The sequence below is a fragment of the Arachis ipaensis genome, chromosome B10 (assembly GCF_059453495.1).
Source record: "Arachis ipaensis isolate K30076 ecotype BB chromosome B10, ASM5945349v1, whole genome shotgun sequence".
NCBI classification, from domain to species: domain Eukaryota; kingdom Viridiplantae; phylum Streptophyta; class Magnoliopsida; order Fabales; family Fabaceae; genus Arachis; species Arachis ipaensis.
The window spans coordinates 38,459,329-38,476,861 of NC_142435.1; the positions used below are offsets into that span (position 1 = coordinate 38,459,329).

The following is a 17,533-nucleotide window of genomic DNA, read 5'->3' on the forward strand; positions in this document are numbered from 1 at the left end:
TTCTTCTGAGGCAATGTCAGTTGATCCAGATCACTTAGTTCATTAGTGAACAAGGGAGGTTCATCTTCCCAAGTCTCAATACCAAATAATTTCGCATTTAGCTTCATGATTGCACCAAGGAACTTGGCAGCTTGCTCTTCAGTAACATCCTCATTTTTTTCAGAAGAGAAATACTCATCAGAGCTCATGAATGGCATAAGGAGGTTCAATGGAATCTCTATGGTCTCTAGATGAGCCTCAGAGTCATTTGCTTCCTCAGAGGGAAGCTCCTTATTGATCACTAGATGTCCCAAGAGGTCTTCTTCCTTGGGATTCACGTCCTTCTCCTCTCTTGTGGGTTCGGCCATGGTAATTAATTCAATGGCCTTGCACTCTCCTTTTGGATTCTCAACTGTATTGCTTGGGAGAGTACTAGGAGGGATTTCAGTGATCCTTTTACTCAGCTGGCCCACTTGTGCTTCCAAATTTCTAATGGAAGACCTTGTTTCATTCATGAAATTCACAGTGGCCTTAGATAGATCAGAGACTAAATTTGCTAAGCTAGATGGATTCTGCTCAGAATTCTCTGTCTGTTGCTGAGTGGATGATGGAAAAGGCTTGCTATTGCTAAACCTGTTTCTTCCACCATTATTAAAGCCTTGTTGAGGCTTTTGATCCTTCCATGAGAGATTTGGGTGATTTCTCCATGATGGATTGTAGGTGTTTCCATATGGTTCACCCATGTATTTTAACTCTACTATTGCAGGGTTCTCAGGATCATAAGCTTCTTCCTCAGAAGATGCCTCTTGAGTACTGTTGGATGCAGCTTGCATTCCATTCAGACTCTGAGAAATCATATTGACTTGCTGAGTCAATATTTTATTCTGAGCCAATATGGCATTCAAAGTATCAATTTCAAGAACTTCCTTCTTCATAGGCGTCCCATTACTCACAGGATTCCTCTCAGAAGTGTACATAAACTGGTTATTAGCAACCATGTCAATGAGTTCTTGAGCTTCTGCAGGCGTTTTCTTTAGGTGAATGGATCCACCTGCAGAAGTATCCAATGACATCTTTGATAGCTTAGATAAACCATCATAGAATATATCCAGGATGGTCCATTCTGAAAGCATGTCAGAAGGACACTTTTTGGTCAGCTGCTTGTATCTTTCCCAAGCTTCATAGAGGGATTCACCTTCTTTCTATCTGAAGGTTTGAACATCAGCTCTAAGCTTGCTCAGCTTTTTAGGAGGGAAGAACTTGGCTAAGAAAGCCATGACCAGCTTATCCCAAGAGTTCAGGCTGTCTTTGGGTTGAGAGTCCAACCATATTCTAGCTCTGTCTCTTATAGCAAAAGGGAAAAGCATGAGCCTGTAGACTTCAGGATCTACTCCATTAGTCTTAACAGTATCACAGATCTGCAAGAATTCAGTTAAGAACTGAAAAGGATCTTCAGATAGAAGTCCATGAAACTTGCAGTTCTGCTGTATCAGAGAAACTAGCTGAGGTTTCAGCTCAAAATTGTTTGCTCCAATGGTAGGAATGGAGATGCTTCTTCCATGTAAATTGGAATTAGGTGCAGTAAAGTCACCAAACATTCTCCTTGCATTATTGTTGTTGGGTTCGGCTGCCATCTCCTTTACTTGTTCAAAATTTTTAATAAGGTTGTCTCTGGATTGTTGTAATTTAGCTTCTCTTAGTTTTCTCTTCAGAGTCCTTTCAGGTTCTGGATCAGCTTCAACAAGAATGCCTTTTTCTTTGTCCCTGCTCATAAGAAAGAGAAGAGAAAAAGAAAAGAAGAGGAATCCTCTATGTCACAGTAAAGAGGTTCCTTATTGTTAGTAGAAGAAGAAAAGGAATAGGGGTGAAGAAGAATGAAGAATCCAAACACAAAGATGATGATAGGAGCAGAGATGTGAGATGAAGAGAAGTGTTAGTAGATGAATAAATAAATAGAAGGGGATGAGAGGAGGAGAGAATTTTCAAAAATAATTTTTGAAAAAGAGTTAGTGATTTTCGAAAATAGTTTTTGAAAAAGGTTAGTAGTTTTTCGAAAATTCAAATAAAAAATAAAATAATTAGTCTAATTAAAAAGAAATTTTGAAAAAGAGGGAAGATTTTTTCGAAAATTAGAGAGAGAGAGTTAGTTAAGTAGTTTTGAAAAAGGTAAGAAACAAACAAAAAGTTAGTTAGTTAGTTGAAACAAATTTTGAAAAGATAAGAAGTTAGGAAGTTAGAAAAGATATTTTGCAATCACTTTTTTGAAAAAGCTAAGATAAGAAGATATTTTTGAAAAGATATGATTGAAATTAATTTTGAAAAAGATTTGATTTTTAAAATCACAATTAATGACTTGATTCATAAGAAATCACAAGATATGATTCTAGAACTTAAAGTTTGAATCTTTCTTAACAAGTAAGTAACAAACTTGAAATTTTTGAATCAAAACATTAATTGGTGATGTTATTTTCGAAAATTATGTGATAAAGATAAGAAAAAGATTTTTGAAAAATATTTTTATAATTTTTGAAAATAACTAAGAAAAATGAAAAAGATTTGATTTTTGAAAAAGATTTTGAAAAAGATGAGATTTTTAAATTGAAAATTTGATTTGACTCATAAAAACAACTAGATTTTTTTAAAAATTTTTGAAAAAGTCAAATCTAATTTTCAAAATTTTAAGAGAGAAAAAGGGAAAGATATTTTTTTGATTTTTGAATTTTTAATGATGAGAGAGAGAAACATGAAAATGATGCAATGCAAGAGAATTTTAGATCAAAACATGTGATGCATGCAAGAATGCTATGAATGTCAAGATGAACACCAAGAACACTATGAAGATCATGATGAACATCAAGAATATATTTTTTTTTAAATTTTTAATGCAAAGAAAACATGCAAGACACCAAACTTAGAAATCTTTAATGCTTAGGCACTAAGAATTCAAGAATGCATATGAAAAACACCATACAACACAAAACAAGAAAAACATCAAGATCAAACAAGAAGACTTACCAAGAACAGCTTGAAGATCATGAAGAACACTATGAATGCATGAATTTTCGAAAAATGCAAGATGAATATGTAATTGACACCAAACTTATAACATGACTCAAGACTCAAACAAGAACACAAAAATATTTTTGATTTTTATGATTTTATAATTTTTTTTGTATTTTTTTTCGAAAATTATTGTGAAAAATAAAAATAAGGATTCCAAAATTTTTAATATAAATTCCAGGAATCTTATGCTCTTTAGTCTAAAGCTCCAATCAAAGGGTCAGGCATAGCTTAATAGCCAGCCAAGCTTTAGCATGTAACTCAGACATGACACGCCTAACATGCCCTACCCAGAAGGATTAGACATGGCTTTACAGCCAGCCAGGCTTCAACATGCTTCATGAAACACTAGAATTTATTCTTAAAAATTCTGAAAAAAAAAATATTTTTGAAAATATTTTTTTTTCGAAAACAGGTGGGAGATTTTTGAAAGGTTTTTGAAAAATTTTTGAAAATAAAATAAAAAGAAAATAATATAATCTGAGCAACAAGATGAACCGTCAGTTGTCCAAACTCGAACAATCCCCGGCAACGACACCAAAAACTTGGTATGCAAAATTGTTACTCAGGTTGTGAATTATTGTTTGAAATTGATTCCCTGGCGATGGCACCAAAAACGGATGCACAGAACCATGGTCTAAACATATCTTCACAACTTCGCATAACTAACCAGCAAGTGCACTGGGTTGTCCAAGTAATAAACCTTACGTGAGTAAGGGTCGATCCCGCAGAGATTGTTGGTATGAAGCAAGCTATGGTCACCTTGTAAATCTCAGTCAGGCGGATATAAAATAGTTATGGAGTGTTCGAAATTAATACTAAAATAAGGATAGAAATACTTATGTAAATCATTGGTGAGAATTTCAGATAAGCGTATGGAGATGCATTCATTCCTCTGAACCTCTGCTTTCCTGCTGTCTTCATCCAATCCGTCTTACTCCTTTCTATGGCTGGCTTTATGTAAGGATGTCACCGATGCCAATGGCTACTTTCAATCCTCTCGGAAAAATGGTCCAAATGCTCTGTCACAGCACGGCTAATCGTCTGGAGGCATCACCCTTGTCGTTGGTTGCATACCATTCCTCTCTGTGAAAATGGTCCGATGCGCTGTCACTGCATGGCTAATCATCTTGGAGGTTCTCGATCATACTGGAATAGAATTTACTATCCTTTTGCGTCTGTCACTACTCCCAGCACTCGCGAGTTTGGAGTTCGTCACAGTCATTCAATCCCAGAGTCCTACTCGGAATACCACGGACAAGGTTTAGACTTTCCGGACTCTCATGAATGCCGCCATCAATCTAGCTTATACCACGAAGATTCTGATTAAGAGATCTAAGAGATACTCATTCAATCTAATGTAGAACGGAAGTGGTTGTCAGGCACGCGTTCATAGGGAATGATGATGATTGTCACGTTCATCACATTCAGGTTGAAGTGCGAATGAATATCTTAGAAGCGAAATAAGATGAATTAAATAGAAAATAGTAGTACTTTGCATTAATCTTTGAGGAACAGCAGAGCTCCACACCTTAATCTATGGAGTGCAGAAACTCTACCGTTGAAAATACATAAGTAATGAAGGTCCAGGCATGGCCGAATGGCCCGCCCCCAAACGTGATCAATAGATCAAAAGATAATCCAAAGATGGTTCAAAAGAAAGATATCTAATACAATAGTAAAAGGTCCTATTTATAATAAACTAGCTACTAGGGTTTACAGAAGTAAGTAATTGATGCATAAATCCACTTCCGGGGCCCACTTGGTGTGTGCTTGGGCTGAGCTTGAAGTCTACACGTGGAGATGTCATTCTTGGAGTTGAACGCCAGCTTTTGTGCCAGTTTGGGCGTTAAACTCCACTTTGCAACTTGTTTCTGGCGCTGGACGCCAGAATTGGGCAGAGAGCTGGCGTTGAACGCCAGTATGCGTCGTCTAAACTTGGGCAAAGTATGGACTATTATATATTGCTTGAAAGCCCTGGATGTCTACTTTCCAATTCAATTAGAAGCGCGCCATTTTTGCTCAAATCCCTCAATTTCAGCCAGAAAATACTTGAAATCACAGAAAAACACACAAACTCATAGTAAAATCCAGAAATATGAATTTAACATAAAAACTAATGAAAACATCCCTAAAAGTAACTAGATTCTACTAAAAACATACTAAAAACAATGCCAAAAAGCGTATAAATTATCCGCTCATCACTTCTGATTCCCTTAATGGCAGCCATAAGTGATTAACTCATGTCCTCTCATTAAGTTAACCTCTTCTACTGCAGCAATCCGCCACGTTGAGATAATTCATGTCCTCTCATCAAGCCACTTCTAGGTTTCTCACTGTAGCAGAAGATGAAGCTCTAAGTAGCTGACTCCCCTTCACAATCCTACTCAAGGTGCCACAGACAAGGCAGATCTTCCAGATCAGAAAGTGCTGCTTCTCTGACTCTAGCCTTAACGCCACAGAAACTTCACGCACCCATAGTCAACGGGATTATATGTCACATATCCAAAGTTGCTCAGATGCTCTACTGGAATCTGCAATGCAATCTCTAGCTTTAGTTCAATGCTATCCGGGTTAGGAATTGCACAAAACCCATGTAGAACAAGGGTGATTGTCACGGGTCACCCTCAATTCATAAGATAAAGAACGAGGTTGCATAAGTGAATAGAATCAGACATATTGAATGAAAATAGTAATATTATTGATCCATGAAACTCAGCAGAGCTCCTAACCTTAACCTTAGGAGGTTAGTGACTCATGCTGACTGAAAAATACAATGAAAGGTTCAAATGGGCAAGATTTTTCTAACAAGGGTGAACTCTTATATATATATATATATACACACACACATCTAATGACTAAGGATTATAGAAACATGACAGACTAGTCTTAGGAGTGCGAAAATCCACTTCTGGGGCGCGAAAATCCACTTCTGGGGCGCGAAAATCCACTTCTGGGGCCCACTTGGTGAGTGTTTGGGCTGAGCTTTGAGTGTCTTCACGAGCTAGGGTCCCTTAGGGGCATTGAACGGTGGCTAGGGACCCCCTTTGGGGTGTTGGATGCCAACTGCTTCTCTGTGGGCGTTGGACACCACGAATGGGACTGGTGGCTGGCGATCAACACCAGTTTTGGGCCTTTATTTCCGAAATAAAGTTTAAACTATTATATATTTCTAGAAAGCCCTGGATGTTAGCTTTCCAAATTCGTTAAGAACACACCATTTAGACTTTTGTAGCTTCAGAAAAGCTCCTTCGAGTGCACTGAGGTCAGATCCTAACAGCATCTGCAGTCCTTTCTCTGCTTCTGAATTAGACTTCTGCTCAAGCTCCTCAATTTCAGCCAGAAAATACCTGAAATCACCATAAGACACACAAACTCAAAGTAGAATCTAAAAATGTGAATTTTGTACTAAAACCTATGAAAACATAATAAAACTTAATCGAAACATAACAAAAACTATATGAAAATGATGCCAAAAAATGTATAAAATATCCGCTCATCAGCACACCAAACTTAAATTGTTGCTTGTTCCCAAGCAACCAAAAACACAGTAGGCTAAAAAGAAATAGAACGATGCAATAAATTTCAGGATTCTCAATGAAGCTCAGTTTCAATTAGATAAGCGGGATTAGTAGCTTTTTGCTTCTGAATAGTTCTGGCATCTCACTTTCCATTGAAGCTTAGAATAGTTGGCATCTTTAGGAACTTAGAGTCCAGATGGTACTGTTGATTCTCTTTGTTAAGTTCTTTTTTATTCTTGAACACAGCTTCTTTAGAGTCTTGGCCGTGACCCTAAGCACTTTACTTTCTAGTATTACCACCGAATACATAAATGCCACAGACACTTAACTGGGTGAACCCTTTCAGATTGTGATTCAGCTTTGCTAGAATCACCAGCCAGTGGTGTCCAGAGTTCTTAAGGACACTCTTTACTTTGGACTACGACTTTAACTACTCAGTCTCAAGTTTTTCACTTGACACCTTCACACCACAAGCATAAAGTTAAGGAAGCAGCTCAATTGAACTATTTAGGCTAAAATATTTCTTTTAAGCCCTCCTAACCATTGATGCTCAAAGCCTTGGATCCTTTTCTCTTGCCTTTTGGTTTAAAGAGCTTATTGGCTTTTTCTTTTTCTTTTTTTGCTATATTTTTTTGCATATAATTTTTTTCTTTTATTGCTTTTTGCTGCTTTTTCTTCCTTCAAGAATCAAATTTTGGATTTTTTAGATTACCAATAACACTTCACTTTCATCATCATTCTTTCAACAACCAACATTCTTTAACTCCAATATCAAATATGCACTGTTCATTCATACATTTAGAAAACAAAAGCAATGCCACCACATCACATAATTGAACCATTCTTAATATGAAACTCGAAATTCATGCATCTTACTTTTTTTTCAATTTAAAATTTTCTTTTAAGCAAGGTGAGAGATGCATGAAATATTTCATAACTTTAAGACATAAAATAAAGATGATCATGCACTAAAAACAGACAATAAAACAAAATACATGGAAAACAAAAAAAATAACATAGACAACAGGGTAGTAAAGGGAACGAATCCACCTTAGTGATGGCGGCTACTACTCCTTCTGGAGGATCCAATGGAGTGCTTGATCTCCTCTATCTCACGCCTTTGCCTCTATTGTTCTTCCCTCATGGCTCATTGTTCTTCCCTCATGGCTCTTTGATCTTCTTTTATGTCATGGAGGATGGTGGAGTGCTCTTGATGTCCCATCCTTAGTTGATCCATGCTGGAGCTTCATTCTTCTAGAGAAGTGTGCAATTGGTCCCAATAGTGTTAGGGAGGAAAATACATTTCTTGAGGCATCTCAGGGACTTCTTGTTGAGGCAGCTCCACATGCTCTTGCTATGGTCAAGGTGCTGGCTCTCTAGTTTGTTCCATCCTCCTCTTGGTGATGGGCTTGTCCTCTTCAATTGGAATGTTTCCTTCTATGACAATTCCAGCTGAATTGCATAGGTGACAGATAAGGTGGGGGAAGGCCAACCTTGCTAAGAGGGAAGGCTTTTCAGCTTTCTTGTACAACTCTTGAGGTATTACCTCATGTACCTCTACCTCACTTCCAATCATGATGCAATGAATCATGATGGCTCTATCAATGGTCGCTTTTGATTAATTGCTAGCAGGGATGATAGAGCGTTGGATAACTTCCAACCATCCTCTAGCTACGGGCTTGAGGTCAAGCCTTCTCAGTTGGATAGGCTTGCCTTGAGCATCCCTCTTCCACTGAGCTCCTTTCACACAAATTCTGAAAGGACTTGGTCCAGCCTCTGGTCAAAATTGACTCTCCTAGTGTAAGGGTGTGGGTCTTCTTGCATCAGTGGCAAATGGAGTGCCAACCTTACACTCTCTGCGCTGAAATCTAAGAGACGCCCTCAGACCATGGTATGCCAATTTTTGGGACTTGGCATAGAACTCTTGTACCATCACCCTCTTCAGGAATCACCCTCTTCTTTGCCACTACTTCATAGAAGTGGTCTAGATGGGCTTTGGTGATGAATCTCTCGATCTTCCAAGATTCAGAGGTGGAAGAAACTATTTTTTCTTTCCTCTTTCTAGAGGATTCTCTGACTTTGGGTGCCATAAGTGTGAATGAAAAGCAAAAAGCAAGGCTTTTCCACACCAAACTTAAAAGCTTTGCTCATCCTCGAGTAAAATATGAAGAAAAGAGTAGAAGAAGAAGAGAATAGAGGAGATAGAGAGGATAGTGGATTCGGCCAAGAAGGGCTTTTAGTGAATGGATGATGTGTATATGAAGGGTAGGAAGAAGGGATATTTATATGGGTGGGATAGGGTTGGGATCGAATGAATGGGTGGGAATTGGGTGGGTAATTTTAAATTTGAAGTGGGTGGGGGTTGGTGGGAGTTATGATGGTTTTGGGAAGTGATATAGATGTGACTGGGTTAGGGTTTATAGGAAAGAGAGTGTGGGGAAGAGTGAAAGAAAGAGAGAGGAGAAGGTGGGGTAGGTGGGGATTCTGTGGGACCCACTGATCCTGAGGGGCTAGGGAATTCAAGTTTCCTGCCCCCTTGTGGGCATTGAACGCCCAGCTCTTGCACCTGGCAGGCGTTCAACGCCAGCAATGTGCCTCTCCTTGGGCGTTAAACGCCCATTTGGGTGTTCCTACTTGGCATTCAACGCTAGGTTTCTGCCCCATTACTGGCGTTCAATGCCAGCAATGTGCTCCCTGGCTGGCGTTCAATGCCAGCATTATGCTCCTTGGTTAGTATTCAACGCCAGCCGTGTCTCTACTCTAGAGTGTTCTGTTTCCAGCTCTGACTATTTTTGTTTCTGTTTCTATTTTAACTACTGAACATGATCGTAAACTTATATGAAAATTAAACTAATATAACTTAAATAAACTTAGAGAAAAACAAGAAAACATTAATTATTGATGTGTTGCCCCCCAACAAGCGCTTCTTTATCGTCACTAGCTTGACGGTTAGCTCCTTATGGAGATGGATAGGGGCTCGGAATTTCTCCCCTTACAGTGAAAAATTCTTGCCTGTGCTCTCATGGATAAGTTCCACATGTTCTAGAGACAAGATCCTATTCACAGTGTGTGGAATGATAGAATTCTCAGTGAAGATAACTCTCATGCAGGGTGAGAGGCCTTCACTGGAGATTTTCTTATCCCTCCAGCCCTTAGGCACTTTTTTACTACCATTCCTCTTAGAGCTTGATGATGGTTGCCCCACAACAAACTTAGAATTGGTGTCTGGGGGCTCTGTACTAAGAGGAGTGGTTGAAGTACTTCATGTGAATGGTGCTTCCTTCAGTTGAGGTAGAATGAGATTTATGAACCTTGAACATAAGATAGTCCTCATCTAACTACAGGAATAGTTCTCCCCTGTCTACATTAATTACAGCCTTGGCTGTAGCTAGGAAGGGTCTTACAAGGATGATGGATTCATCTTCTTCATTGCCAGTATCCATGATTATAAAATCAGCAGGGATGTAAAGGTCTTCAACCTTTACTAAGACATCCTCTACCAGTTCATAAGCTTCTTTCATGGACTTGTCTGCTATCTCAAGTGAGATTCTTACAGCTTGTACCTCAAAGATTCCCAGCCTCTCTATTACAGAGAGAGGCATGAGGTTTATGGTTGACCCTTGGTCACACAGAGCCTTATCAAAGGTCATGGTACCTATGGTGCAAGGAATTAAGAAGCGTTTGGGATCCGGTTTCTTTTGAGGCAACTTTTGCTTAACCAAGGCATTGTGTTCCTTGGTGAGCACTGGAGGTTATTCCTCTAATAGCTCTGTGCCAAATAGCTTGGCATTCAGCTTCATTAGAATTTCTAGGTACCGAGCAACTTGCTCTTCCCTAGTTTCCTCTTCCTCATCAGAGGAGGAGTACTCTTCAGATTCTATAATCTTCAACCAAGCATTCAATGGAACTCCAATAGGTTCCTCATGAACCTTGGGTTCTATCATTTCTTCAATAGGGTAGTTCTCAGTGGGCTTAGGGTTGCCAACTACCCTGAATGCCAAGACTTGTGTTTCTTTGGGCATTGAACGCCCATTATGCATCCCTGTACTAGCGTTCAACGCCAGCTTTGGTACTGCTTTGGGCGTTGAACGCCCAGTAAGGACCTCCTTACTGGCATTCAATGCCAGTAATGGTGCTTCCTTAGGCGTTGAATGCCCAGTAAGGACCTCCTTAATGGCGTTCAATGCCACTAATGGCCCCTCTTTGGGTGTTGAACACCCAGTAAAGACCTCCTTACTGGCGTTCAACGCCACTAATGCCTCCTCAGATTTGGCCTTCACTATTGTAGAGATGGCCTTACACTCTTCTCTTGGGTTTACTTCAGTGTTACCAGGAAGAGTGTTTAGAGGGGTTTTAGGGATTCTCTTGCTCAGTTGACCAACTTGTATCTCCAGATTTCTGTTGGAGGACCTAATTTCTGTTATGAAACTGTGAGTGGTTTTAGAGAGCTCAGAGACTATGGTTGCTATGTCAGAAAGGCTCTACCTAGGAGTCTCCATCTGCTGTTGAGATGATGGGAATGATGGTCTATTATTCAACTTATTCTGGGTTCTTCCACCTTGATTATTGTTGAAGCCTTGCTGAGGCTTCTGTTGATCCTTCCATGAAAGGTTAGGATGATTCTCCCATGAGGGATTGTAGGTGTTTCTATAGGGTTCTCCCATGTAATTCACCTCCTCCGTTGAAGGTTGATTTAGATCGTAGGCATCTCTATCATAGGAGGTATCTTGGGTGCTGCCAGTTGCAGCTTGTGATCCAGTTAAGTGCCGAGAGATCATATTGACCCGTTGAGTCAAGATCTTGTTTTGAGCCAATATGGCATTCAGAGTATCAACTTCCAAGAATCCTTTCTTCTAAGCTACCCTATTGTTCACAGGGTTCCTCTCAGAAGTATTAATGAATTGGTTGTTTGCAACCATTTCAATGAGTTCCTGTGTCCCTGCAGGCATCTTCTTCAAGTGGAGTGATCCACCAGCAGAATGATCCACGGAGATCTTGGATATCTCAGATAGACCGTCATAGAAAATTCCTAGGATAGACCATTCTAAGAGTATGTCAACAGGACACCTCCTGATCAGTTGTTTGTATCTTTCCCGAGCTTCATAGAGGGATTCACCTCTTTTTGTTTGAAGGTTTGAACTTCCACCCTGAGCTTGCTCATCTTTTGAGGTGGAAAGAACTTGGCCAAGAAAGCATTGACTAACTTTTCCCAAGAGTCCAGGCTTTTCTTAGGTTGAGAATCCAACCATATCTTAGCTCTGTCTCTAACAGCAAAAGGAAAAAGTATAAGTCTGTAGACCTCAGGATCCACTCCATTGGTCTTAATAGTGCAGATCTGCATGAATTCAGATAGGAACTGATGTGGATCTTCTAGTGGAAGTCCATAAAATTTGCAATTCTGTTGCAAGAGAGAGATTAACTGAGGTTTTAGCTCAAAGTTATTTGCTCTAATAGAAGGTATGGAGATATTTCTTTCATAGAGGTTAGAAGTTGGTGCAGTGAAGTCACCAAGAACCTTCTTTGCATCTCCTCCATTATTCGGCTCAACTGCCATTTCTGTGTTTTTAGCCTCTTTTTCGAATAGCTCTGTGAGGTTTTCTCTGAAATGTTGTGCTTTAACTTATTGTAAATGCTTCCATAAGGTCCTCTCAGGTTCAGGATCAAGATTAAAGAGAGGTTCTTTATCCTTGTTCCTGCTCATAAACAAGAAAAAGAAAACAAGAAAGAAGAAGAATAGGAGTTCTATGTCAAAGAATAGAGGACTCCCTGTAAGATGTGAGGAAAAAAGAAAAAAGAAGATGGAGAGAAGAGAAGAAGAATTCGAATAAAAGGGGTTAGATAATTCGAAAATTAAGAAGTGAAAAGAGAAACTAGAATTAAAATATTTTTGTTTTTATTTTATTCATTAATTGAATTCGAAAATAAAAGCTAATTAACTAAAAATATTTGAAAATTGAATGATGAATTTTGAAAAAGAAGAGAGAGAAATAGAAAGGAAGTTGACGTTAGGATTTTTGCCAGTAAAGATTTTTAATAAAACAGTCGCGTTGTAGATATAGTTTCTAAACCAACAAAAATCCCTTCGTACAAACGTTTTGGTTGTCACAAGTAACAAACCCCTTAAAAATTGATAACCGAAGTATTCAAACCTCGGGTCGTCTTCTCAAGGAACTGCAGGGAAGTATGTTCTTATTATTGGTTATGGAGATTGTAAATTTGGTGTTTTAAGAATGAGGAACAAATATGACAAATAATTTAAATGGCAATTAAAAATAAATAAATACTGTAAAGCAAACTTTTGGCAAGGTATGAGAAATTAGAGGTCCTATCCTGGCTATCCTTATCAATGATGATAATAATTAAATCTTAATTCCACTTCGTTAGCCTTTACTAATATAAAGGAAGGTTAAGGGATTAATTGGTTTGATCTTCGGATCCTATTTATTTCCTAAGAAAAGATTGAGATTATTGAAGTTCAATTCAATTAACAAGATAACAATTACCAATCGTGTTTGAGTTTGACAACTCCTGAGTTACTAATTTCTTAACCAAAACCAAAAGGGGAAGTAAATCTACTGGAATAAAAATGTCTTCAGAGTAAAAGCAACAATAGCATAAATAAAAGAAATCAATGTTAAACTGAAATACCTCAAATAACATTAATAAAAGAGTAATCTGTAACATGAAAGGATTCATAAAGTGACTTGCAAAAGTAAATGAAAGGAATATTGAACCTGATCAAAAGAGATAATCTTGAAACCGAATAAAAATCCTAAATCTAAATCCTAATCCTAAAGAGAGAGGAGAGAGCCTCTCTCAAAACTAAATCAAAATCATGGAAAGTAAAAAAATTGGTGAGCTCCCTTTGAATGGATGCATTCTCCCACTTCATAACCTCTGGTCTATGCCTTCTGGACTTGGATTTGGGCCAAAAAGGGCTTCAGAATTCGCTATGAGCGTTTTCTGCAATTTCTGGTGCGTGGCCTTTGTCACGCGTCCGCGTGGGTCACGTGGTCGCGTAATTCGGAGCTTTTCTTGTCACGCGGTCACGTCGGTCATGTGGCTGCTTCATATGTGATCTGCTTAAGGCGCGCGGTCGCGTCAGTCATGCGGCCGCGTCGCTGTTGATTCGCGCTTGGCATGCGTCCGCGTCGCCCATGCGATCGCGTGGATGCTAGTTTCTTCAGAAACTCCGTTTTGCGCTTTCCTTCCATTTTTGTATGTTTCCTTTCCATCCTTTAAGTCATTCCTACCTTAGAGGATCTGAAACTACTCAACTGATGCCAGGGCATCTTGGCCAGTTTCACTGACCCTTTCTTTACTGTTTTTAGGTTAGTTTCATGCATTTCCTTAGGAAATAAGCTAGTTTTGGGTAGATATTCACTTACACCTTGATTCAAGCATACATTGTGCATTTTACATTATTTCGTGAGGATTTTGCATGAGTTTAGTGACAAATTGTATGTTGATTACCCATGACTTGGACTAGAACTTTGATGCACTCTATTGCTTGATTTCCGGACCAAAGGAAGCAAGGAATGGGAGGTAACTTGCAAAGTTAATGAGAAAAGTGATTGCCAATAATGCTCTCAAAGCCATCATTGACCACATTAAGAGTGACGTTAACTAAGTTAACGTGAACTCTAACGTGGAGAAGGAAAGTTGAGCCAACGTTAGTGACACTTAACATTGTCACTAACGTTGGCAAATGCTCACAAGTGGCCACGTTAGAGTCTACGTTAACTCAGTTAACGTGGCCTCTAACGTTAGAAAGGGGGAGAAGCGCCAACATTAGTGACATTCAACATTGTCACTAACGTTGGCCTAAGGAGAAATATACCACGTTAACTCCCACGTTAACTTGGTTAACGTGGGAGCTAAAGTAAGAAGCAAGCATGGTCGACAATGTTAGTGACACCCAACATTGTCACTAACGTTGGAAGCAACCACACAATCCCCTAAGGAGCCACGTTAACTTCCACGTTAACCTAGCTAACATGGAAGCTAACGTTGATGAGTGAAAGAATGGCCAACGTTAGTGACACTCAACATTGTCACTAACGTTGGGGATGGTTAAGCATGGCCACATTAGAAGCCACGTTAACCTAGTTAACGTGGACTCTAACGTGAAACATAGGGGCACCTTGGAACGTTAGTGACAATGTTGAGTGTCACTAACGTTCTCGAAGGATGGCAAGCCCACGTTAAAGAGCCACGTTAACTAAGTTAACGTGGGCTCTAACATGGGAACAAAGGGGGCTTTTCAAAGTTATTGGAAATGTTAAGTCTCAATAACTTGTACGAAGGACTTAGAGAAAATGTTAGTGGCAACATTTATGCCGCTAACGTTGAAGTTAACGTGGCTTTTACTTAGTAACGTTAGTGAGAAAGTTGATTGTCACTAACGTTCTCGAACTTATATTTTCACTAAACGTTAACACCCCTAACGTCCTGAGCTAAAGTCTCTGCCCACTTCACATTTTCTCTCTGCAAGTAAAGCCAAGCCCAAATGAAGAAGAGAACTGCTTCAAACTCAAGATCCAAAGGCCCAAGACTTGAAGAGCCAACTAGAAGCTGAGAGAAGTAGTATATATAGGAGTAGCTTTGAATTGTTAAGGAGTTCTGGAAGTTGGAAAAAGAGAATTACTCTCTGTATTTTACTTTCTCTGCAATTTCTAGTTCTATGATGTATTCTCCATCTTTGTTTTCATTTTCAAGAGCTATGAATAACTAAACCCCTTTCATTGGGTTAGGGAGCTCTGTTGTAATTTGATGGATCAATACAAATTTTCATTATTCTTTTTCTATCTTTTCTCTTGATTTTACTTGAAAGCTTTCGATCTTCATCCAATTGAGTAGTTATCTTGGAAAAGAAGCTATTCAATCTTGGATCACTTTTGAACCTTGAAAGAGGAATGAAGAGATCAAGCTAGAAGTGCTTTCTCATGCAGGACCAAATTGGGTTTGGATGGGTATGTGACTATAACCCTCTCAATACTTGATTTGGGAAATGCATGTGGTATAATCAGTGACCATACTTCATCTCTTCTCATGAGCAATTGACCAAGGAATTGGCTATTGATCAAGACTTGAGAGATTGAATTGCAAGAAATTGTAATTCAATCAATTAAGATTGCCAAGGAGATCAATGAGTGCATTGATTGAGGAAGAGATGAAAATAAACTTGATCCAGAGAATTGCAACATCTCTTAAGCCCAATGAACTCCCCATCTCTGATCTTACCCATTCTCTTTAATTTCTGCCATTTACTTTTATGAGCAAATTCCCCATTCCCATTTACAATTCTGCAATTTATTTTCAGTCATTTACTTCCAGTCTTTTAATTCTAGCATTTACTTTTCTGTTATTTACATTCCCGCCATTTTATTTTTTGCAATTCTCAACCCAAATTCTGGATTCGCTCAACTAGAACATTCTTCTAATTAAAGTTGCTTGATCAATCAATCCCTGTGGGATTCAACCTTACTCTATTGTGAATTTTTACTTGACGACAAATTCGGTACACTTGCCGAAGGGAGATTTGTTGCGAGACAAGTTTTCCGCGCATCAAGTTTATAGCGATGTTGCCGGAGATTGATTGTGCATCAACAATGATTAAATTGGAAGATCACTAGATTGAGCATTTTTATTTTGTGAATTTCATTTTCTGTTTGAGTGATTTACTTTTTGTTTTAGTTAAACTTCTTCCCTTCCCCCTCTACTCTTTTGTTTTTCTTTGTTATTTTTAATTCTGTTTGCTAACCTACTAACTGTTTGATATATTGCATCACCCACAACTAACAGTAATTCTGACACAAATACTTTCTGCACCTAGCTTTTCTTGCTTGCACTTGATGGTTGTATGATAGGGAGAAGAAGCGGGGCTTCAACTTCCTTCGATTCTGAACCTGAGAGGACCTTCCTTAGATTAAGGAGGGAGGCAAGAGGAAAGAAAGTGGTTGGTGCTGAGGAAGAAGAGGAATTCTTTGAACCAAACATGGAAGACAACATGGAAAACCATCATGAAGAAGAAGATCACAACCATGGGGGAGGAGGTAGAGCAAATCATGCTGGGGAGGATAGAAGAGTTTTGGGCTCTTACATCAATCCAAACCCAGGCAATTATGGAAGTAGCATGCAAAAGCCAACAATCCATGCCAACAACTTTGAACTTAAACCACAGCTCATCACCCTTGTTCAGAACAACTGCTCGTTTGGAGGAGGTGTTCAAGAAGACCCCAATCAACATCTAACCTCCTTCCTGAGGATATGTGACACAGTGAAGTCTAATGGTGTTCATCCTGACACCTATAGACTGCTCTTGTTTCCATTCTCACTTAGGGACAAAGCAGCCAAGTGGCTGGAATCTTTCCCAAGGGAAAGCTTGACAACTTGGGAAGACGTGGTGAACAAATTTTTAGCAAGATTTTACCCTCCTCAACGAATCAATAGGCTGAGAGCTGAGGTCCAAACTTTCAGGCAACAAGATGGTGAGACTCTATATGAAGCATGGGAGAGGTTCAAGGACTTAACAAGGAGGTGTCCACCTGACATGTTCAACGAATGGGTGCAGCTGCACATTTTCTATGAAGGGCTCTCTTATGAGTCAAACAAGGCCGTAGACCATTCATCCGGAGGATCTTTGAACAAGAAGAAGACTATTGAGGAAGCCATAGATATTATTGAAACAGTAACAGAGAACGACTACTTCTATGCTTCCGAAAGAGGGAACACAAGAGGAGTAATGGAGCTAAACAATGTAGATACTCTGTTGGCCCAAAACAAGCTCATCACCCAGCAGCTGGCTGACCTCAGCAAGAAGATGGAGAGGAACCAAGTAGCAGCAATCTCCACTTCATCAGCAACCCAAGAGGGAGTGAATGAAGAAGCAGAGGGTAGTCAGGAGCAAGCCAACTACATTGGGAATTCACCAAGGAAAAACTATGATCCATACTTCAAGACCTACAAACCTG

At 39.2% G+C, this 17,533-nt stretch overlaps 1 non-coding gene across 1 annotated transcript; it reads right to left on the minus strand.

Annotated features, from left to right (window-relative positions):
* Positions 1-17,010: 17,010 nt before the first annotated feature.
* LOC148579745 (small nucleolar RNA R71) lies at positions 17,011-17,114 on the minus strand. Its single transcript, XR_015899409.1, has one exon. It is a non-coding gene; the product is annotated as a small nucleolar RNA R71 (small nucleolar RNA).
* Between the last annotated feature and the right edge of the window lie 419 nt (positions 17,115-17,533).